The following is a 26,033-nucleotide window of genomic DNA, read 5'->3' as shown; positions in this document are numbered from 1 at the left end:
GCCGCATTGTCTTAATGCACGATTCAATTTATATTACTTTCGCTATTATAAGCTGATATTGTGTACACACACACACACACACACATATATATATATATGTATTATTATAATAGTTTAGCTTATGTAATATTATGGTTTTTAGTAAAATTTATTTATAATATTTATATAGTAACGAATTATAATAAATTGTATAATAAATTTATATATTGCGAACTATTTTATTATGAATTGAAGAATTTCTCTCTTTCTCTTTCTCTCTCTCTCTCTCTCTCTCTCTCTCTGATTTTCGCTAAAAACTCATAAAATACAGCAAGTATAACAAATACGATCATAAAAAAATGGCACGATAAGGGAGCTCAGGTATACAAGAGCAATAAATATATCTACGAGTAACGAGAACTCCCAAATGGAATTGAAAAAAGAGAGGAGACCCAGTAAAAGAGCGATGCATGATTCACGTAACGAAATTTTCTTAAGCTTGCGCTTAAACACTTTTGGTTAATTAATATTCATGTACGCGAGTGTAAATCCGGGGGTGATTGATCGAAGGTACATCGAAGGAGTAAATAAATTCGAATCCTTGTTGTAATGGCTCGTTTAATGCTTTAATCAGTTTGATTTTTAACTCTGGTTAGCTTACGACCAATGTCATTGAAAGTCTTCGAATTGACAAGAAATTTTAATTCGGTTTTATATTTGATAGAAAATTCATTATTACATTTCTTGTGACTTGAGTTTTTCATTAACTAGAGTGGATAAATCCTTATCTTGGATGAGCGTTTCACAGCTTCTCATATTTCCAAGTTGAGCACATAAATTTTATATGTATTCTCCTGACACCTTACGCCCATCGAGTTACATCTTTTTAATGTCACGGGTAAGTACATACTTACACATACCGTACTTCATATGATTTTTAAATAAATGATATTTAAACCTAAAATAACATTCATTTTTATATTTACTTGTGTCTAATATATATAATTTTGCATATTAGAATACATGTAATCATTTTTAACCAAAAAATTGAATAATTATGAGTACTAATAGAAAAAAAAATTAAGATTAACTAATAGAATTACAAATTAAGACTTTAGTTACAAATAAAGCCTGTGAATAATGTTTTATAATACATGTGTTATCAATGATAGTGTAAAGGTTAAGATTTGGCGAACTTTCTATTGATTCGATGAAAAGAATTAATGGAAAACAAGAGTATCCATTGTAAAAATCTAATGTCATAAATGCTTGTTAATTTTATTTAATAAAATAAGCTTTAAATTGATTCTCCCAGAAAATTGGTATATTATAATTCAATCAAATACCCATTTGACCATTTTATTATGTCATAAACGTAAAAAAAAAAATTCTATTTTACCGAAGTACTAAAAACATTGAGATATATAAAAATATTATTTATTTCTTATAAGTTTAGTATTACGGCAAACTTTGCTATGAAATATTTAATGATTTTTTTTTAAGTAAATACTTTCTTTTACTGAATTGTTTTTAATTAAAAATAATATTTATCGATATTTATAAGAGAGTTAATATTTCATAAACAAAAAAATCAAAATTCTACATCCTATCGTACCAGCATTCGACCTATTCTATTCAAATAATTATGTAACAAAGAAATCAGTATTATCAATATAAATTTGCATCTTACAAATTTTTTAAACAAGTAGCTCAACAGAGTTTTATTTTAATATTTGTAATAGTTGTCTCATTATATTTTCAAAGAAAATTATCAATACTATCTATTATGTTGCAACTTTTCAGTGAATAAATATTATACCTTTCATAATAATTTCTTTATTATGGATCTTAAGAGAAATCAATGTGTATATGCGTAGTATCTATTATTAGTTCATATTAGTAAATGTTTTAGTATTAAACGTATTGAAAATTTTAAAACTTATTTAAAATCGATATTAAATAATATTTTACCTTCTTATGCATGCATGGGATTTATAAATATTATACTTATCGATTTTATGTGACAAAATAGGTTTACAATTACATTAAAAACACAAAAAAAAACTATGATAAAACTCAAGCTAGTTGGTGGACGGATCGATTTTGTTTGGATTTGCTTTGATTACATAGAGTGAGGAAGAAGGTTTTCTAAATTTAAAGTCAACTGCCTTTTAAAATGTACTTGAAATTTCATCGACCATTTTAAATCTGCTAAAGCTGAAGTACTGCAATGAAAGATCAACTTGTTTCCGAGCTTTACATTCCTAAAAGGAAGAATAAGTGTATTCTATGTTTGTTTTTATCTGTACATGTATGTACATATTCCCGTGTATTCTTCAGTGATTTTATAGAGTAATTAGATATTTTCATTTCCTTTCATTTCCGTCTTCTAGTGTTAGTTACATCAATGCTTAATATAAATATGGTCGCTTTACGTATGTTACAGTCATCTAAATGGGATTTAGTTTTTATTGACTTTGCCTGATAAGCACCATTGCCTTTACACGTCCAATAAAATAAAATCGATAAAAGTTTTGCACCTGTATTTAATTATAGTAAACACGAACAACAACAAACAAACAACAAATAAACAAACACTCACAAAATTATATACTAGAGAGAAGTGGTTATTATCATCATGTTTTATTAAGGCCACTTCATTTATTTGGAAAAAAATTCTTTTGCAAATACAAACGTTTATTTGAATAATTTAAATAATTTAAATAATGTTATAAAATTAGATTTTATATAGTGACTTATTCCTATTATTACTCATATATGTATATATAATAAATTCATTGTATATTATTATTTAATTTATTTTATGAAATCATAAAATTTGAACTATATGTAATAAAATATTATACCTACAGCTATATGTTTATTCGGTTTAAAAATTAGTTTATTGTTTAGATGATTTAATGCAATTTAACGACTGCCGTCTTCAACTTAGATCAGATAAAAACTATTTATAACTTTCTACATATGCAATAAATATAGGCACCTCAAATTGCTGATTGTTTTTAATCTAAAGTTAATATTTTAATAGAAACGAATGAGATTTTCTAAAATTTAATCAAGTTTATTTTTCAGTTAGATCAAGCTTTACACGTGGTACTGTGCAAAAGTTATTAAAAAAGTTCTAGTATTAGGTTTGAGATTTTTACTATTATGATGGAATTACTAATATTTTAAATATTTTATTTTAATAAAATTACCCTTTTAGAAATAATATTATCTTATTTTCTATTTTTAAGAAGATAAGTATTAAAATTTAAATAAAGTATTTTTGTATGCAAACACTATTTTATTTAACATTGATTAGTATTTGATAGAATATCTTGTAAAAATTTTCTTTCCTTGTTTTAATTGGCTTTCGAGAACATTTCAATGTTTATTATTCAATCGTATACATCTACATGAAATTAAGAACATATTAACATATTAGTAGGTAGAATTATCATTCATAATAGTCATAAAATGATGAAATATCTGTTGAGTGTTATTTCAAAGTCAGGGTAACAAATATCTTTTTATATCTGACAGATAACTAAGATATAGATGACCTGATTTTTATTATAGATTTTGATAGACACCATATTTTTTTATTCAAATATCTTATATTTTCTTCAGTATTCCTTATACAATAAACATTTTCATTGCAAATTATAATCTATATGTTATGCATATCACATATTATGTAAATCTGCAGTGTTTTAATAATGATCATACGATTTTATAAGAATTCCCGATAAATTACGTCAGTGATTTAACAAACACATAATAAAAATAAATGGAATACAAAATTGTATCGCAACGAAAAGATTAAAAATGCATGTGTAATTCACGTTTGCCCTACTTTAATGATTAGCACGTTCGTTTACGCTTCAGTCAGACAACCCTAAAGAAATTTTTATTTTACTTTACTTTATGATTCTAGTACAAATTAATTGCTTTAAAATTTACAATGAAAATAAAAAATTGTATTTAAGTGTTTTTCTTATAGGAACTGAATACCATCCTGTATAAAAAATTCTTATAGATTTATATTTTATTTTGAAGCAGGAAGGAATGCAAGAAAAGTTAGGGAGTTAACAGTAGTCATTTACTTTGTCATTTTATAAATAATTAGGCAAATGTATTTTCTTATATAATAGAAGATTTTATAGATCTCTATAAATATACATATTTATTACATGTAATTCTTTGATTGCAATTGTTTGAAATTTCATAAAGTAGTATTCTGCAGTGAAATTGCAAATCTCTAATTTAAACTAACAATTTCCATATATAATTTCATAAGTAACTTAATAATTTATTTTGAATAATTGGCAAGAATGTTAAAAAAAAAGTTAGAGATATCCTTTTCATGTAATCAATTACGCATTAATTTATATTTTCAGCTTTATAATTTTTCTCAATTGCAAAAATAATATTGCTTAATTTGTATGTTTAAAATGCATGTAATTATAAACAGTTTAATAATATTTAATCGTATGTATTTTAAATGGTCAATTTTTTTTGTATTCAAATCTTAAAATCTATTCGAAAATAAGGATTTTGTTATTAAGTTTATTCATTCTTTTATTTATTTATTTATTAATTTATTTTTATGAATAAAATTATCGAAAATCATTTATCAAATCATAATTTTGTGATTGTAAATTTATCAAAAGAATAGTAATTTATAACAATGATAGGCATCATAAATCACGGATAAATTGTATTATTAAATTTCGATAATAATAATCCAGTTTAACAATGTGAAATTTCATTTTTTTTTGTAAATAAATGCAAAAACTACGTGAAATTGTTTAAAGTGTAAATAATATATCTGAAAGATCTTTATTAAAAATAAAATTTTTGTAAATTTCTTTTTTAATTTCTTTCAATAAACAATGATTCGAAGATTTATATATATAAAAATTGAAGATTCAAAATACATGTGATTTTATGATTATGATTAGTAGGCCAAACATTATTATGAAAGTAGAATGAAAAAATGTGCGATAAGATTTTTTTTTATCATAATCAAACATATTGACATACGTTTTTGAAAGTTAATCGCTATTTACATAAATAAAACGGTTCATTGAACTTCGAATGATCGTTAGCGCTTGGAACATCTATCTTTGAGATTTTTCATCCAAGTTAGAAAGGAGCATCGAGAGTCAAACAGCTATATAAATATATATTTTATACCACACAATGGTGGATGTTACGCACCTCGCGGAAATAATAAATGAAAGCGAACATTTCAATTAGAAGATTCTCGTCTGTCTCTATGTTTTCATTGCTGCTGCTTTCTGGAGGTCCGACTGAAAAAAACTACCTCGTCGGCTTATGACTGATGGTCACATTATACAAGCGGTCAAGACGTCATCTTTGATAGTATCATTTCATATGATGCTAGCATTTAAATTCCACTCCGATCATCGCTATTTTTTTCCTTTCGGAAGTTTTAAAGGAATTAATTTTTTTAGTTTGGGCATACATTGTTTTTACTGATGTGCTAACTGATCCATTTTGTTGAAACTCCACGGGGGAATTTGCAGATATTATCTTGTTGCGACAGTGCTTATTGAAATTCTTTAGTCCATTTTTAAACCTAACATGTAAATATTAGTAATTTATAAAGAAACAAATTTTTATTCCTATAAATATATTAATCGCTCCATTAATGATTTTCTTTAATTAAATAATATTTTAATTATTAATGAAAAGGCAAAGTTTTTCAAATTTTTTCCAACGTAATGACATAATTCAATCAGGATATAATAAATTTATTATACACAGTAGTTGAGACAGATTTGATATTAAATACGTAAAGAATTATTTCAATTATTATTATCAGAGCAATAATTGGATTAGTATAAAAATATGCATCACTAATTTATATTTTCAAATTATCTTGGAGTATAATAATTTTTTATGACCGTGTTTTTCCGGATTTGATTTATAGTATATTTAAAAATATAAAATCCAGAATATTAAAAACCTAATAAAAGAGTATTAATAAAATTATTAAACCTTTTAAAGTATGCTATGAACGAAGATGTCTGTTTCAATATTTATATTCTTAATATATTTAATTATTTTATTGTTTTAAATTTCCTTTATAAATATGACTTATAAAGGATAAACACACACACACACACACACACACACACACACTCTCTCTCTCTCTCTCTCTCTCTCTCTCTCTCTCATATATATATATATATATATATATATAAAGCTCAATATCGTCTCAATCAGCTTAGCTTCTTTTGATAAGGTCGGATATATTGTTGTTATATCAAGGATGATACCTAGAAAGCTTACGAGCTGCTGAGAAAAAGAACTATTAAATGATAAACAATAGAGTACTAACCATATTTGTGAACTTGGAATTCTGTAATATCGAATTCCAAACAAATATAAAAATTTCATAATTTACGTGTTCTTTTGCTCTGTTTACGATAAATTGTCAGTTGAACCATATGAATGAGAGTTCTCATTCTCTTATGTGATTGAGTGCACGTCATACTGTTCTTATGACTAGTTGTGAAAAACACAACGAGCCATTTTAGTATTGAACATAGTATTCTATATCAATAACAAAGTTTATTGGATAAATTTATCAGCATAAAAATAATTGAATAAGAACAGAAATAAGAAATTGTAAGTAATACTCGTCTTATTAATTTTAAAAGAGCACACCTTTTAATATAAAAATTTGAAAATAATTGAATTTATCGAATTAAAGGCGCAAATAAAACGCATATGCTTCAATAAACTTGATTGATTAAATTAATCTATCTGCAAAGCTAATATCTCCACATATGAAAATAAAAAACTTGAAGCTTCGATTTCAATGTGACATAAACTAATTATTATCTCAAGTATAAATATTTATAAACGCTTTAAATTTTTATTGTTATCGAAATAAGATATTCAAACTCGAGATTATGAAATATATTAGAGTGATACCATTTATCTTGGAGATATAAAAATCATTATATTGACATTCGATAATTTGACTTATTATTGAATTTTATTACTTTGATTAATCTATTAAAATATACTGCACATATGAAAAATATTACGCTAATTGATATGATATTAAAATCTAGAATATTGTAAATTTTGTGTCTGCTGTGTTGAAAGATACTTGCGATAATAAAAGAAAGGAATGTTCTTTGAAAATTTAAATTTACAATTATAAATACATCACATTCACCATAATAATTAAAGCATTAAACTATATTAGAATTAGATGTTTAAGAGTCTAAAAAATTACTTAACGTTCTGATTGATATCATTTGAGTATTTAGAAAGAAAACATATAACACAGAGTTAATATGTTATCTATAATCGATTTTTTTTTATTTGAAAATTATACATTAATTTTATTCTATTATGTTAAATACTATTTTCTTACATTGATAATTTTGTTGACGACCAGTTTATTAACAAAAATTAATCTATTTTATCACCATTAATACACTTTTATCTATGAATATATATTATAAGCTTATGCTTCTATGCTATTTATTAAAAACAGTATTTCTTAATCATACCTGAATTAAGATTATAATAAAAAATTACTACATTATACTACTCCATAGAATTTGCACATTACGGATTTTCTTAAGACTCTTTTCTAGAATTATATAAAGGGATTTAGATTATATATGTCTTCGATATATCGCTAAGATAAGCAGATGAAATGATAACTCTGTTAGGTTGACTACAGTATGGTGAACTATCGCGGAAATGTCAATTCTAGTTAGTTTGCATTTATAACTGATATTCCACCATTGCATGTACGCGTTGAAACAACCTTGAAACAATCGGACATTAAATCGAATCGTGTGTTTGTTTAGATGTAATTTGATTTCTAGTTTTGGAAAATAATTTTTATAAATTTCTATTTATATAAAAGATTATTATGGAACATTTTATTAAAAATTTTTTATTAATTAGAAATGAAAGTTTATTATAGTCAATTCAATATTATTTAGAAAATCTATTAGCTTCATCAACTACTGGCCATTGAATAGTATAATCGTCTTTTTTAATGGTTCTAGTAACTGAAGGTTTAATCACCGTCTGAAATGAGCAATCTTATTCTAGATGACACCTATTTTCGAGACACATTATTTTTTTGTTGCTTATTTTATTACCTTTATTGCATCTATAGGATTTGTGATTTATAGATCTTATAGACAACTACGGAGAATATATATATATATATATATATATATATATATACATATTTAGATAGATGGATATAGAGATAGGTAGATGGATAGATAAGTATATATATATATATATATATATATATATATATATGGAGAGAGAGAGAGAGAGAGAGAGAGAGAATAATAAGGCTACACAGAAATAAAGTATTATAGTAAGCATAACTATGTGAATATAAGGAGATATGAGGATTCAACGATATTAGCGAATTTGAAGTTCTAAACATATATTCTCGGGGTATCTACATTGAAAGATGAAGAGTTGGATGATGGAGGATAGGTGGATTATTATGATTATTACGCTAAGGTGCATTATGACATCTAGCGGGATCTCGCAACATATAGTAATCTCGTGCTGAATCGCATGGAGTGTTCCGAGAAAAGCATCTTTTGCGACCATGTAGCATGGCCCTAAGGCTTCGCATAGCTCCTAACGAATGGAGCGAGTCAAATAAAATCCACAGCAGCCGGAAGCCGCGAGCAGAGTATCCCTTTATCTACGGAGCTGATAAAGGGGCACTTGAATGAGGTGGTGAGGTCAGAGAGGGGGCGGTCGGCAAGACAGGTAGCGTTCACGGACTCCGCGATTTTTCAGCTGGCTCAACTTTTTAATGGCTGGGATTAATATCTATCGCGTAACAAGACACCCTCGCGCACGCACTAACTGCATTACAGATGCAGCGCATCCGTTCGCGGCAATGAGTCCGATTGTGCTGCTCGGACAAATCGTCCGGCATTATGGCGCGGCTCGGTCCAATCAATTATGCCTCGGAGCCCGGAACCCACTGCGAGCGTCCCGTCGAGTTGCCCCAACGATCGCCGCTCCTGGTGATAACGCGAACCGACGCGTGAGTGCTAGACCGCTGGCTTTTACGTCAGCTTCATCCGCTTCGCTACCGATTGTCCTTCGATAAGGAACAGAACATCGCCTTCGAGCTTTCACCTACGAATTAACTATTCATCGAATTAACTTTCGACGCTCGAAGCCGTACTCTGCCATCTGGTGCACTTAGTACACGCAAAAAATAATTATTACAATGAAAAAGGTAATTGCTACAGTCGCCTTCTTAGCGGATAAAGAATGTGTGTACAAAAGGAAATTGAATTTCATAGCTTCGTTTGCATGTAAAGTTTGAACACGCTGAAAGATAAGCCACACGTATTTTACGAGCTCAAACTTTAGATGAAAACAATGCGATGAAATTCAATTTCCTTTTGTACAAACACATACACACGCACACACACGCACACACATACACGTACAAACACACATGAACATGCACTATTTATACTTTACAAAAGCCAAGGTAACTCAAACTTTTTTATACTATAAATTACTCTTTCTCTATAAATTCATTTTGAAATTTTTTTTTCTGACCAAATATGTGAAAATGATATTTTCTCCTACGAGTATACAAACATTCGTGTAAATATCAATATTAATTTTCGAAATAAGCAAGTATAGATCACGTCGTCTTTCATGGTTTTTTGAAATTTAAAACAGCGTTCAAGAATGTAGAGACAATTAAATCTCGTTGGTTTTAAAATCTTTAGTTATTAAATAGTTGATTATAATGAAGATAATAACATTATTCAAGTGAAGAGTGTCAGTGTTATCGAAATCCCAATCGTTGTATGAACGATTAGTTTAGGGATACCATCGGTATTAGGCTTACCTATAAATATAAAATCAGATTGTACACAAATTTATAGTATTACTTTGCTCAAACTGTGAGCATAATTCAGAGAACATTGCTAACAACAACGTTAACAACAACAATAACAGCATTAACGACACAATAACAATAATATAAATATACAGCAGTTTTGAAGATGCATTTTAAAGCGTCGCATTAGCATACAATGCAATGTGAATATGCTACAAGTAATTCTTTCAAACTAAAGGTTATGTTTTACTTTTGCTCGGTAAAAAAAATGTTTAAAGCAGTCTGAAGCTACAGATTTTGAATTAGGAAGGGTAAAACGTGCAAGCCCGTAGATTTGTCGAGAAGGACCGCATTATGAGTTTTTTGTGTGCACGCGCATAGGCAAACACGCGTATGTGTGTCTATGAAAGCGTTCGTCGGCGGGGGCGGGCAGGGAGGAGGGCGCAGGGCAGTAGAGAGAAAGATGCGAAAGATGTGCGCGCGCACAAGTGCCTCGAAAAACGGTAGCGAGCACCGCCACGCCTTGGCTCCGTTTCATTGATCTTCGTCTCTTCGAGGTAGAGGAGGACTTGGATTGTGTTACGCCATATATTTCACTCCGGACCACGTATATCTTGGAAATGCTCCTATTGTTTTTTACAATGTTCTTCCAGGACTGAGTTTTTCCATGAAATAATAATAGTATTGAATAATTATTTACATTAATCCTAATGGCCAAATTCTTGTATAATCGCTATTTCAAGTAAAATGTTATTTTTAACTATACAAGATTGATTGAGCACATACTGTCGGCAATTGTACTGCAATGAATAATCATCATAATAACTGTAATTATAAAGTCACTTAAATATATATATTTAATGCTTAAGTATTGTTTGAAGAAACATTATAAAACATTATAAGAATAAATTTTAGTAAATTTCAATTCCATTAACAAATGACTTTCAAGATTTTGCAATAACGAATACAGCAAATATAAACAAGGATCATTTTAAATTACCAGATGTGGATATTTTTATAAGAAACCAAGATGTATTTATTTATGAAGCATTTATCAATATAACTATGAAAAATGTATGAATTTACTTGCATTAGGGCTTACATGTATTTGTGCTTTTACTATCTCATCCTGCCTTAGGAAATTATGCAAAAATCCTCTAATTCATGATCTTGATTGTTATCGTATTTAAATTTGTCAAAGAAGTTGACTTTTGAAACGAAGATCAAAATAGATCAATAGTGACCGCTTGGTGTTGTCATTTATGCCTATAGTGCCGCACGAGCGTACAAAAAGAAGAATAGCTTGGTGTTATCAAACAAATGCAATAATATTGAATTTTCCATTTTTATTTTCTTACGAGGTATTAAAAAGCTTTAAAAATGATAAATCTGTCTTGAGTGAATAATCCAAAAAGAGGGACGGAGGCCGACCGAGGGCAATAAAATTGTTTTGTATCCGATGGCCGCGCAGTAGCATCTTTTGTCAGATTTCACTTCCTAGTACACTGTATATAAGTTGCTCTATATGAGTGACTTTGGTTGAAAAAAAAGAGGACCCGTAAATGAAAAAAGAAAATACTTGAAAGTGCGACAGGGGAAAGAGATCCCCAATGTATCTATGAACTATTTATCAACACGGTTTAATGCAGTCCCGACAGAAGCGCATTATAATGGACTCCCTCATTTCTTTTTTTTTTCTTGCCGTATACGTTTCCCATGGACACCAGCCAGCTTCTCACAGAAGTAGGAGGGAGAGGGGAGCGAGAGTGTGCGAGAGGTAGAGGGAGGAGAACGGTGGGATCGTCGGTGGTGGGAAGAGGAGGGAGACGCACGGAAGAATAAGAATAAGACGTTGACACATGGACTCAGATACTCCTGCTCCTCTTCTCTTAGCTACATAATACGCGTACTCATATGTATTTGTGCTTACAATACGCTTCGCGTAAATGTTCCATTCCACGCGTATAAAGGATGGTTTTATGTGTAAGAATAACGGCGCCCTAACTTGCGCCTTTACTTCGTTTTTTAGACCTTTCTTTTCTGTTTTTATTTCTCTTTCTTTTGCTCGAGCATGAGGTGATAAATCAACTGGTCTCGCCACGCTCCGTCAATTAAGAAATCGTTATCTTGAATTTTAAAACATGTGATTCGCTAAAGTTTTTTTCTTTCTCTACAATTCTTCTAAAGAATACGGAACTACATTCCATTATACTCGGCCAGCCCTTTTTCCCCCCTTTTGTTTTTTTGTTTTTTGTTTATTTTTATTCTAATTTAATCGATGCTGTTGGAGTGTTATTGAATGCGCTAGCTCTTGAAGAATAAATTTTACGTCTCCGTTTTCAGGCTTTGGGTATATATGTGCGTTTGTACTTTGGCCGATTCTTTGCTATTCTATATTTACGAAATATGCTGCACGCTTTGATAAGGAGATACTTGCAAACGTACTGTTAACAATTTCAAACGATGCTCCAATTATATTACAATTATTATTTACTTTGAATTTTATTATTTTCTCATCGGGACATTAAAGCAATAAGTCATAGATAGCATATTGTTTAAAGTTGATTTATTTTAATTCGTACTCAATGTAATTTAAAAATAATTAAATAATAATTCCTTCGCGCAGCTCAATATTAACATGAACATTAATTAACGAAGAATATGACGAGGTAAGTACATTGTACGTGACTATAAAACAATATTTATGGTAAAATAATATTAAATTTATATAAAATATATTGTATTTATCTGCTAATTATATTTCATTATAAATTTTTATCATCCCTTGAGCAATAATATAAATTAAAAACAATCGCAGTAACTGTCGTAGAAAAGAAAATTTGAACGATGATTTAAAATAGTAGAAGTACTAATTTTATCTTGATAATTTGTTAACTCGATGATTTACTATTTTTAATTTTATATTTGTTGAGAATTTATTCAAGCGCAATATGATGTATTTTGATAAATGTATTAGATTCGTTTAAAAAGTAATTCTAATAAAAGTTAGAATATTTTAATACATATAGTTTGTTCGAATGTGTAAGTCAATATGAAAAAAAATCAATACTTATTAACTACGGTCAGAAAATAGTATATAAATTGTTAAAATATTAAGAGATGTTCAATTTATTTGCACTTAAAATATAAAACTTTTATACATTTATAATACAAATTTGTCCATTCTTTCATAATTTAGGTTAGTAATTACATAATTTTGTTACTTAATCAAATATTATTGTATTATTTCTTACCATATTTTTAATGTAAAATTCATAAAATTAATCGCGAGAAGTTGATTTGACTTAAACATATTTTGAAACAATTACAGAATCTAGCATGAATTTGTAAAAAAATGAAGAAGATATAAAATGGATTATGAATGCACATTTCAAGATATTAATCCTCAGCGTCCTAATAATGTCCGATAATCCTGATATTACATTTATAATAAATTTTGAAGAAGCGTTGTGATAAGATTCGTGATATTATAATTTCGTAATCATCATCATAGGCGAATACATAAGAAGGGGCAATGGTGCGTCAATGTCGATTAAAAATGCACGGCAGGTAAATAAAGTAATTAAAGCGTAGTAAAAGTTTATTGGAATTATCGTAAGTAAGTTTGAAGTTGTCGTTGAGCTAAAACAAAAACAAAACCAAAAAAAAAAACAAAAAAACAAAATGGCAGAAAGTGTAAATATTGAAAAATGATGAGACAATCGATGCCGAGTAGGATCGTTTTTGCTCAGAATTTTTCCGCTCTTGTCCATTAGAATGCTTTCAATCTAATTGTCCCGACCACGCGCTTAATTTAGAATTCAAGCTGAGATGTAGGTAAGGAAGAAGGTAAGCTGGTAGTGGCGTTTGCCAAAGGAATTATTATGTAATTAATGAGTCGAGCGCGAAGAAGAGAAACGCGGTAGTCTCGTGGCGCATTACGAGCGATAAGTTGCGTCTTCGAAAAGCAGGCGATTAATTGTGTCAGTTATGTGCAATAAAAAGTTGCCAAACCTGTTGTGCCGCTGAATCAGCCACTGTCTAGCCGACTTTGATGAGCGTACACGCGAGTCATGACTAATATACCTTTGCTCGTTATAAATATATTTTATCCTCCGAATGATAAAATAAAAGCGTTCAATAGTGACGCGTAAAAGGATGCCTTCAAAAGCATATTTACCATCTCTTTGTTGTGTACTCCTTATGCATAGTCCTTATGTACGCACGAGCATCTACCTCTCACCTTTGTCCCCTGCCCACAACTCTCGATCCGCCCTCTTTCTTCCACCTGCATATGAATATACGTAAACACAAATATGTAGAAACATACGTGTTGGCATTATTGGCCGCGATGATTTTTATAAAATCTCATAAGTAATATATCGCTCAACATCAGTTTTAAACTTGTGTTTAATTTTCAAGCAAGTTTGTTATTATAAGTCTGTGTGCTTCTGACACTTGACGAATGGAGCGAATGAAATTTATTACTGTATGTAATAAATTTTATACATTGGACTAATGAGTACTCTGCAATAACGTATGAAGTCATCACTCACATTACTTTTTCAATTTAAGTTCATGCTGTAAGTAACGTAAAGTTTTTAAATATTGTCAAACTTAAATAAAAATATTGTAAAACTGTCGCTAATTAAGAAAAAAAAAATTAAATAAATCATCAGTGAACTAATGTCTTTTTATTAGTATCCTAAAATATTGATACATTTAAATTAATTTATAATTTAAAGTATTTTGCTCAATTTTGTAAACTTTTTGTTTTGTTAAAGATTATGATAGTTTTTGTTTTAAAGTAGGCTCGATTTTCTTACAATAAGGACGGTTGAAATTATTTACGACGAACCTTGCCCATCTGGCTGAATAATTCTAATAAAGATATTTATGTAGCCGTGAGTAAAAATTAGGTAATTATTTATATAGAGTTCTATATATATAGAGAAAAAATAAAACGCATTATTACTTACACATTTATCGTACTATGTAAAGTTGTCTGTCGACTTTATAATTGGATAACATGATAAAGGTAAATTGTTATTAATTTCAAAATCATTAATTAGTCGCATGTATTTGTATTCCAACGATACTAAGCATTATACATTAATAGTGGATATTTAAGCAACAGAACATATAGCTGGAATTATAAATTAAAATCGAATCTTACGTCCGTATTAAATAAATTATACTTAAAAATAAGTTTTACATAAATAATAGACCATTAATTATAAAGATATAATATATCATAAAATATATTATATTTTTACTAAGGTTAATTTGTTTTTGTAATAATCATAAATTCTTTAAAGTTTAGATACTGTTAAATTAAATATTTTCACCAAATATGAGTATTATATTATCTCGTAATGCTATAAAGTGCACTTGAATAAAACATTATAATATGTAGCAATTTATGTAGATTAATAAAACTGATTGGTTGGAAAAATAAAGGTTACCATATAATATAGATTTTACAGTTTTAGATAATTCTTCTCTAAACATTTCATAATTATCCTTTTTTATAAAGTATCTTTTATATAAATAATAAATTTAATATTAATATTATAAGAAATTAGTATTATGAAATTTTTTACTGAATTACTTAGATAGCAATTATTAATTTTCATGCTATGTACAGAGATTAAGGAAAAAATTATTGATTCTAATATAAATAAAAAGAATAATAAAAATAATCGCACTTGATTCCATACTTTGATAAAGTAAAGAAAATATTTTAAACAATACTAAAGAGACTATAAATAAATTTATGAAAAGATGAACATAGTATAATTTTTTTATGTGGAATAATGCATTAGATAAGTTATTAAATAGATTTATGCTATTAAATTTATGCTAAGAAATTCAGGCTAATAAATTTAATGAGTGTCGATAGAAATGATCGTGATTATTATTTTCTTATAAAATTGCGTCCCTTATTATATAGTTAAAGATGATATTTAGTCAATTTTATGTTAGTTGGTTGTTTTTTCATTGTTAAATGACATATTTTCAAAATTTTAAATATTATTTCAAATGTTTTCCTTTTACAGTTTCTGCTTATTCTTAAATTATTTAAAACGCAATGTGTATAAGCAATGTAATCTCCTAAGGCAAGATTGTTCACGCAAGGTATTTAATTTAATGCTTCGACAAATCGAAGCTTGTAAAAAGGGAGGAAAAAATTATAAGGTCAGTATTTTTGCGAACAAAAGAAGGTATAAATTCTTTGTGGAACAAAACAAAATGTAAAGAAAGCAGAAAGAGAAAATCAGATAACCGATCGAGCTTGTTCTCTTCCTTCGCTCCTCGACGTAAGGCTTTACATTTTTCATTTCTCTCTGTTTTTCATGTCTTCCTCCTTTCCCTTCCTACACTCCGGATACTATTTGGGCATCCCAAAGGGAATTCGTTTACTCACTCGTTTGGCTTTAGGGTCGAGGATCGTACCGTATACGCTGTACCTCGTCTAGTATAAAAGTAGTGCAGTTTCGCGATAAGGGAACGCAATCCGATGCGCGTGCCAGATAAGTGGCTGATGCCTTCGGCTTCGGGGCTCGGCTGTTACGGGGGTTGAAACGCTCAAACACTCGACCGAGGGTGCAGTAATACCCTCGTTTTAGACGGCCGATTCTGACGCTCGCCCACGCAACCGACAGATCAAATTATTCCTGTATGGGGCTCCAAATCAAGGGGAGGGGAAAAAAGTCGTTCGCGAATCAAATACCCAGATCAAGGGATTAGTGGCACTTAATTGCCCGATATTCTGGTTCTCGGTTGCTTTGACTCCAATATATGTCGGGCACTCGTGCGGGTTTTCTACGTCTTCCCTCTTTTATAAACACTCCTCTAACTTGTCTTGCTCACATTGTTTATTTTTTTTCGATTTCTTATTTACTTCCAATGGCTTCATTTTTTCTTTCTTTTTCTTTCATATATATATATATATATATATATATATATATATATATATATATATATATATGTATGCATATTTTCTTATATCGTCCCATTTTTCATTCATTCCAACTTCCCATCAGAATTATATTAGTGGATTAGCGTAATCATGTACAAGTTGAAGTTAACTGATTACCTAATTCCTGACCGTTTATTTCAATTGTTATTCATTTTAGACGAAATTCATCATTTATGATGCTACAATATAAATAAAAATATTTCCATCTAATAAAATTTCCATACTTTTTGTTATAAAAAAGTCATATATTCAACATTCCAATAAGTTTGCTATATTTCAATAAAAGTTTAAATTTTTATATGATATGTAAATTATTATTGCTTATATTACTACTTTAAATAATATCAGCAATAACTTAAGTAATAACAAATGCACGAGTCCTTATAATATTAAAATTAAAACATTGATCTTAAAGCAGATTAGAATTGTATTATTATATTTTTAATAAATTCAAATTTAATATATTTGATATTTGATTATAATTATTTGATATATATTATATGATAATATAATATTTGATAAATATATATATATATATATATATATATATATATATATCAATAAATATTTGATAAATATGTATTTGATAAGTATCTGATAAACATTTGATTTATTCGTTTACTTTATATCATAATTTAAGACGCACACATACTTTTATGCAATTATTAAAAAAATATAAAAAGTGTTAGCTTTATAATAAAGAAATTTATTAAATCATAATTATAAAATTATTGTATTAATATATTTAGGAATGATTTATTCGAGTGAAATTAAAAAATATTAAATTTTTCAAATAATGAAGATTTGTAAATTCGTTATGAAAAAGGGCTGAAATAAATTTTTAATAAAAAATTTATTATTCGAAATATTATATCACTTGTTACGTTAGAGTATAAATTACCCAATTCTATACAGTCAGATGAATTATCTGTAATGATAATTAATAATGTTTATATTTAATATGTGGGATATAATATAAGAAATTATATTCATTAAATATAAAATTTTATTTTAAATTCCAGTTTTTAACTTAATTGATACATACATTTATTTAATAATTTTTATACTGTAGCTACATTATTAAGGATTTGTAACAAACCAATCTAATATTACATTAAGAAAAAAATAAATCCGAGAACATGTTAAATTTAACAATAAATAGTCTTTAACAATTCAGTAGTAATTTCATTTATTTAACGTAAATTATGAATGTAAGAATATAATAATAATTTTATAATTGTAATAAAATGTTAATAGATTGATCGCTTTCCCGCGAACAAATACAATAAAAAAATGTTTGCATAGCCTAGTGACATGTCTGAAATATCGTTTCCAAAATGCAGATCGAAAATTAATGGGCGTTTGGATGGGGAGAAGAAAAAATAAAAAGTTTTGATAAAGCGTCGATTCTGGATTCTTTTCTCTTGAAAGCATCAATTCAAACTTCGACCGTCATCGTTCAAATGACTTGTAAAAACGAACTCGAAAAATTCTCCCAGGCGCGTGAAAAAACGAATGTACAATACAATTTCCCTGTAGACGTGTGGCTAACCCGAAGATTTCCACGTAACCGTGAAATAAATCAATAAGCTCCTCGAGAAGCCTCAGCAACTGCTTGCAAAAAAATGAATTTGTAGTATGAGCCGAGGATGAGTGAAACAGAGGAGGTAGATAGGGAAAGGTGTAGAACAGTGGGGTTCCTGAAGCAGGTTGGCCCACCCATGGCTCTCAGACGGATTTTTCCGCCGACCCGGAATAAAGTCTTTCGCATCGTCTAAATTGCGGATTTTGCCATTCGATGTTATTATGATGGAAATGCGAGTGCTCAGGGTGTCAGCCTTTTTCGTGCACTTGACTTCGTCCGACTTGTAGCCAAATCTTGGAGTCTCATCCCTTTCCTTTCCCTTCAAATTACAATGGGAAGATGCGACTTCAATCCATTAATTTTTCAATTGATTAACTTCTCATATTGGCTAGATTTTGTTGGGTCCAGCAGAGTTTTTATAGTTCAAATGCCACCGTACTTATTTCATTTCACATAAAAGTTCTTTAATGTGGATAACGATGTCACCTTTTTTTTATGCTAATCTTAATGCACAATCATAAATTATACTTAAATAATACTTCTGCTTGTCTCCGTCTATTTGAAATTCTTGATTATTTATATGATAAACGCCGTGCGTTTGTTTAATGCAATTACCTTACGTTCTCTTGGTGACTATAAATAATAAACACGTACATTTTTATTGTCTGAAACTTGTTCGTAAAAGTTATACATTTCTGATGTTGCGATAAATCTCTCGCAGTTTTATTAAGTTTTCTCTTTCAATACTATTCTTTATTGGAGAGTATATCATGCGCCTTTCTAAATTTTATAAACGAACGTAAAAACAACAACAGTAACAATGGCAATAAGAATGACAACAACGGTGAGAATAATAATAATAATAACCAAAATGATAATTATAACGATAAGCATTATAATAATAATGATAATGATATTGATAATGACACTTATAATGATAATGATAAAAATCAATCAGTTGAAAATTATTTCTAAAATAAAATCCCGCCACACATTGTTCTGATATAGTGATATCTTGATATTTCAACTTTTTGTTACTTTACATTATTTTATTTGAAGTATTCAATTGTTATGACTGAATTATATATGCCAGAAAATACAAAAATCAAACATGTTTATCTTATCGGGATATATTTTAATCATCAACGATACCGACAAAATTTATAATTAAACGATTGGAAATTTTTAAAAATGACGCATAAGTAAAGTCACTACATTAATAAAATAAATACAATTTTCTTTTACGTTTACTGTAATTGAAAATTTATTGGCGAAAAAACATCTAAATAATATGGCTTAAATGAAATGAAAATATTAACGTAAAGATGAGATACATAGTTATTAAGACGTTGAACCTACGAATTAAATTATATTTAAATTTATACTTAATGCTTGTAACAAATTATTAATTTTAACATTATTACTATAATAAAAAAAATAATTCTGTAATACTATTTTTATAAATGGTAATATTTATTTACTAATATATTCTCTATAAAAGAAAAGAGATATTAATAAAAATTTTATGAATATTGATTGTTCATTTTACAATGTTAAAAGTAAAGATGCTTACATATCGGTACTTTCCAATATGGTGAAATTTGAAGCAGATCATTAAGTAATTATTACTCGCTTGAATGCTGGAAATTGAATTCCTATTACTTTTATTACCTGAACACGTTAATCTCTCAATTAGAATCCCTTAAATAGCAAATGATTGCATACCTACTATTAATAATGAACGAGTTGGTAACTTAGACATAAGTCGATGTTCGTAACCGAGAGAAATGAGTACGTATATTTTGCAATTATTTTGTAGGCTTAATTGAACGATTGTACTATCGCCATTCAATTTTTGTTTTCATCTTATAGACATACGGAGTGATTCAGAAGTAAACAGTGATAATACTCACATCGAAGATGTAGATGAGTTTGTCCAAGGAGTCGAAGAGATTTAGTTTGCGACTATAACTGAGCTGCTTACAAGTGTATTGTGTCGATAATAAAGTGCGCTTTAGCGCATTGGGAAGGGGAGTCCGGTAGTGTGGATAATAGTACGGAGTTTCATGCGAGGACTAAGAAAGGAACTGAAAGAGTGAGATGAAGTATATGCGAAGAAGAGAGTTAGAGAGATAGTTAGTTGGAGAGAGAGAGAGAGAGAGAGAATGAGAGAGAGAATGAGAGAGAGAGAATGAGAGAGAGAATGAGAGAGAGAGAATGAGAGAGAGAGAGACAGAGAGAGAGAATGAGCTGGGATAGGGGTGGGGAGTGGAGGGGGTGGGAATAATAATAATAATGCATTTAGCATAATATTACAGTAAGTCTACCGATCTTCGATAGCATTGAGAAAAGCATAAAGCAAGCCTCATGATGTCCCATGGCGGGATCCGGCACTTGACTCAGTGCCAGTAGCGTGGCTCACGTACGAGCAACGCCCGCCGCGTATCACCATAAAGCCACTTTAATGGTGAGAAGATAGGAGCGTTCACACGCCTCCTCGATATCTCCTCTCAATAATTCACGTTTCGGCGCGATTGCTGCTCAAATGGAATAAGCGCAGTCGCGCCGTCGTCTGGCCCCAGCGTAATGCCGTACCTTGAATAATTTTATTGGTCGCCTGGGCAATAGGAAGACGCCGTCGCCCCGTCACCCTGTCGCCGGTTAAATAGCCATTATATTGGCCGTGCCGAATTCATCCGACAAAACATTATTCGACCGACGCTGTCATGCTTCCTGAGCGCGATTCATTCCGAGGTTCCCTCCCAGCCACTTAACTACAAGTATATATGAGAACTCGCGCCGGCTGCTAAATTCCAATTTACTTCGCCTGGCATTTACACTTTCACCATCGTTCCGCGCCTTTCTTTGTTCTTTTGAGGATTTTCCTTTCCCGGCTCGTTTACCTATTTGTCCTGCTTGAGAAGTCAATCGTACGCTTTATTTTGGAGAACTAAGCAACAGAATGATTTTATTCGTACCTTATGTTTTATCCTATACTGTATCACCAATACTTCCACCTTACAGACGCCAATATTACTCATTTATTCATTCTGTTTGCACGAATAGATGATTATTATAAAAGGATCATTTTTCATTATGACTTCTGGAATTTTAAAATCCCTGTAGTTATGGAGTATAATAAGGATGAAGACGCTTAATTGATCTATCTTATGCTATCATTTGCTTTAAGTTGGTAATTTTATGATTGATCAATCCCCTCTCATCTTGGTCTCTATCCATATAAACAAAGATTTAAGAAAGGACGAAATAAGAAAATGATAGCCCAATAACCTCGAGGCCTATGTTCTGATTTCAATTTTTCATTCCAACCTGTCCCTCTATAAGGGGAATCCTTGGAATTTCTTGCCCTTCGGTGTATCCCTAGAAATAGTCAAAACAGCCCCACCCATCGTGAACTTGCCAGATTAAATAGACGATTCTTAACGCTCTATCCCCAAAAATCATCCCGAGGGATATATGGATCGTTTGAAGAAAAAGACGTATAGATGGAATATATCTTGGATCTTATACGACCTATCATCCGATAATCATTAATTTTATTCGATGATGAATCTTGGCTCAAAATAGATGCACTTTTCTAAATGTACACATTCAAATATAGATGAATACTAATACACGTATATAATGGATTTTGTACTAAATAAATACCACGATACTCAATAATATTGTTTTGTCAGTGAAATCTCCGTTGAATTAATTTCCGTGTAGTTGTAAATTTATTTCGATTTAATAAAAAAAAATTTTTTTGTTTTACACATTGTTTTTATGCATGTATACATTTCTAACTATAATAACCTGACAAGTTTACGGCCTAATATTTTAAATTCTCATAGTTCTCATGATCCATATTCACAGCCTCGTTGTCCTAATCTCAAATTATATTATCATAATTTTATATTATTTATCAACGTATTATAATAATTATTGAACGAGGTCTATAATATGTGGGCTGTAATACACTCAACTACTAATTCATCTATTCATCGAAAAATTAATAGCAATTTTGCATTTTAAATATAAATATTTTATATGTAATATTAATTAATTATATGCATACCTATATTATATACCAATGCCTAAATACGCATATAACATTTAATTGTTATTTTATTGTCCGAAAAGGTACACGTATTAAATGACACGATTGAAAGGATATTAAAATATATTAAAATTGATGCTTTTAAATAATTGAATATATTTAATTACATATTGCAGCGCCACGATTAAAAATGGAAAATATTTTATTTGCAAATACTTGGACATTACATTCAAAATAAATTATATTCATTATCCGATAATACTGACAGGCATAATTAATGTTTTCTGAATTCAACTGAATAATTTTAATGATTGGATATACTACCAATATTAATTACATAAATACTTCATAAATACATTCCATTATAATTAATATTATATAAAATTTTATATACCTATATGAATGTCTGTTGGACTTTTTCATAAAATTTTTCATTTTCTATTCTATATATTTAGAATAAAAAGTACCATCGATATTATTACAAAAGATATTATCGATACATACAAAGGCTAAAAGTATGCCGAATCTAAGATATGTGGGAAACATTTTTTCTTTTTATAATGTGCGTGTAATTTTTTTTATTTATTTATTTATTTTTTTTTATAATATGGACATAATGACAAGTTATTAAAATTTAATTATAGAGTTAGAAAAATTTACTACCCTATAAATATTAAAATAATTAAATTAAAAGAAATTGTTACAATCGAGTGGCTGTATGTGATTTAAAAGTAGTAACGACAATGAATGTACAAATAATCGATATATACCATTGTAGACTTGAGCTTTATTCCATCAATATTTATCAAATATTCTACCAGATATGCATTAATATTAATTTATACAAATAACATAAGAACGAGAAATATGGATAAGTCGTTAGTTATATAGAGTATGCGGATGAAAACAATGTTAGTAATTTGCATTAGAAGGGCCCGGGGGAATGGGTCAATTTTTTAACGGACCATTTTTATCTCTATTCTTTGCTATAGATGTATGCATACCGCAGTGAGCCCGTACATATTTTCGAACTAATCTAGATGAAAGTCATACATATATAAACCAATCGGTCCGTATCTCAGGTGTCAAATCGTTTGAACATACACAGCGGGTCTCTATGTGAAGCTTCTCTTGCTCGGACACAAACAGCATTTAATCCTTCCGGAATTTCGCGTGTCACTGCCCTGTCTATCCCATCCCCTCCATCCCGTTTCCCTCCCTTTCGTCCCCGTTCCTCCTCCTCGTTCTCTCAATCTTTTTAGGCGCTCCGACGCGAGAGAGCCGCATAAAAAGAAAAAAGGTAAGAAATAGATTCTCGAGCGAAGGAAGCACGCGATGTCAATCAGAGGACAATAGGATCTTTCCGACATATGTACGTGCGACTGCTGGGGCGGAGGTGTTTTTTGCTTGCATCGGGCCCGATTAGTCTTGGGGTCATTGTGAAGCGCGTCAATGTCCAATACGGCTCCTCGGCCACACGTAGCGGTAGTCCTCACGGGTCCTGTATCACTTCTCTATCTGCCGCGTCATCCTCGAGCGGCCTTAAGTGATTTTTGACAGTCTTTCAGAGCATTCGAGTGGGCCGCTTATGGGCGACGACTTTATTTTCCGATTAAGCATTTGGAGCTTCGGCTGATATTCGCTGATCACTTTATTTCTCGCAATTTTACTTATCTATTGGACCAACCGTTTTACTTTGACTTTCTTCTTTTTTTTTGAAACTATTAAATTTTTATTCATATGGTCGTTGTTGAAGTGCCAATGACTTTAGTAAGAAACGCACGGGAATTAGTTCCAATAAATTACTCTCTTATTTTCTTCTAGTCTTTCGTGAGCTGCTCAATGGATTTTCATCGGTTATTACCTTTTAAACGCCCAGCTACGTCGTATTAAATTATGAAAAAATATTTTACCGCTCCAAGCTTTCAATGTCATATTGGTGATGCAGTAATTTGATGGACAACTTGTCAGACTACTGTTTATTCATGTGTAGCACCGTGCGTCTTAGGATTTAAAGAATCCACCAGAAAACGGTTTCGATGGTTTCGATGGTTCCGATGCTCGGTATATTGGCCGCCAAATATGTCGGCGATAGTTCAAAGTCCGAGGAGTTTGCACAAATACCATTTGTGGAATAAAGAGCGATTTTTGAATCTGTTATGTGCCTCTCTATGTATCTCTCTATGGTTATTTTTATTTCATATATGTCTCACTTGAGCTCTCGCGAACGTTTTCCTCATCTTGTCCCGCCTTCGACGTAGTCAAACCTTTTCTCACTCGTTTCCTTTTGTTTCTATTCTCTCTCTTTTTCTGTCTTATATGTTTAATCTCTCGATCTGTTTATGTATATCCTTTTTTTTCTTTAGAAAGGGACGGTTCAATGATGCATTTAAAGTACGAGCAACAATAGAATTATTCATTATAGTTTTGGGTTAGTTATGTCGTTCCAAGTGTGAAAAAGTAAACTCTGCCAATGCATATTTGTTTGTTATGCTGATAAAGTTATGATTCTTCAGAAACACAATCTGTACAGTTCGCTCGACCAACAACAACAACAACAACAACAACAACAATTTGTCTTATATATTACAGAGATGAAATATACTTTTCGAGTTTTACCTCGGTCTCTCTCTCTCCCTCTCTCTCTCTCTCTCTCTCTCTCTCTCTCTCTCTCTCTCTTTCTCATTCGATGCAATTTCTCATTTTCAATGCATACTCACTAAATTCTATCAAAATGAAATAAAAACTACTGTTTTGTTCTTAAATAATCCAACTTAAAAGTGTCATCTTTTGCATTCTTCAACAATTATGAAATACTCTCAAGACAATTGCCTACGAAGCTTCTCAAATGTATCTAATTTAATTTATATAATAATTATTCTTCGCGTTCTGAAAAGATTTATTGAGAAATTTTTGTATTATCTTAGTATTATCAAATAGTTTAAGACTTGTAATAGATAAAATATTTTAGAAAGACTGATATCTTAGATATATTGTACAATATATTGTACAATTAATGAAAGTTACGCAATTCATAGATAATAAATAAAGTATCTCCGACTTAAAGAAAACGAGAGAATATATCTATCAAGTAAAATAAAAATATCATATTAATTGTAATTTATTAATTTTTTTTACTTATAATAATGTATTTTTATTTTAACGATGGTGCGATTATTAAATTTTAAAATATCAATGTATTTTATAGTAAATAAATGCTTACCTATATTAATGCCTTTTACGCGTTAATATTATAAAGTAAATCTGCTAAAATAATACAGATAATAATAAATAATTAAAATTTTTAAATGATCCATTTAAACTTATTCATGAAATTATTACATTATTGAGATAGTGTTAGAGATTTCGAAAAAGCCTTTTTTCTAATAACGATCGAAAATTGCTTAAAGTGTTGCACACAATAAGTTATTTGGTTGTCAATTATGTGGATTGAAAGTCATATGTAGATTCATGCTTTCGTCTAGTCTTTTTGACAACTGACTTAATAATGCATGTA

The 26,033-nt window shown here is 29.7% G+C and overlaps 1 protein-coding gene across 1 annotated transcript in view; it reads left to right on the top strand.

Annotated features, from left to right (window-relative positions):
• The first annotated feature begins 855 nt into the window (after positions 1-855).
• LOC105365009 (trans-acting T-cell-specific transcription factor GATA-3) overlaps positions 856-26,033 on the top strand; it is a 154,784-nt gene continuing 129,606 nt past the window's right edge. The window contains exon 1 of the mRNA XM_011503061.1: positions 856-877. The gene's annotated coding sequence lies outside the window, so the exon portion shown is untranslated. The remainder of the gene's footprint in view (positions 878-26,033) is intronic.

Source organism: Ceratosolen solmsi, unplaced genomic scaffold, assembly GCF_000503995.2.
Source record: "Ceratosolen solmsi marchali unplaced genomic scaffold, CerSol_1.0 scaffold45, whole genome shotgun sequence".
Classification (NCBI taxonomy): Eukaryota; Metazoa; Arthropoda; class Insecta; order Hymenoptera; family Agaonidae; genus Ceratosolen; species Ceratosolen solmsi.
This window is presented reverse-complemented; position numbering and strand designations above follow the sequence as displayed.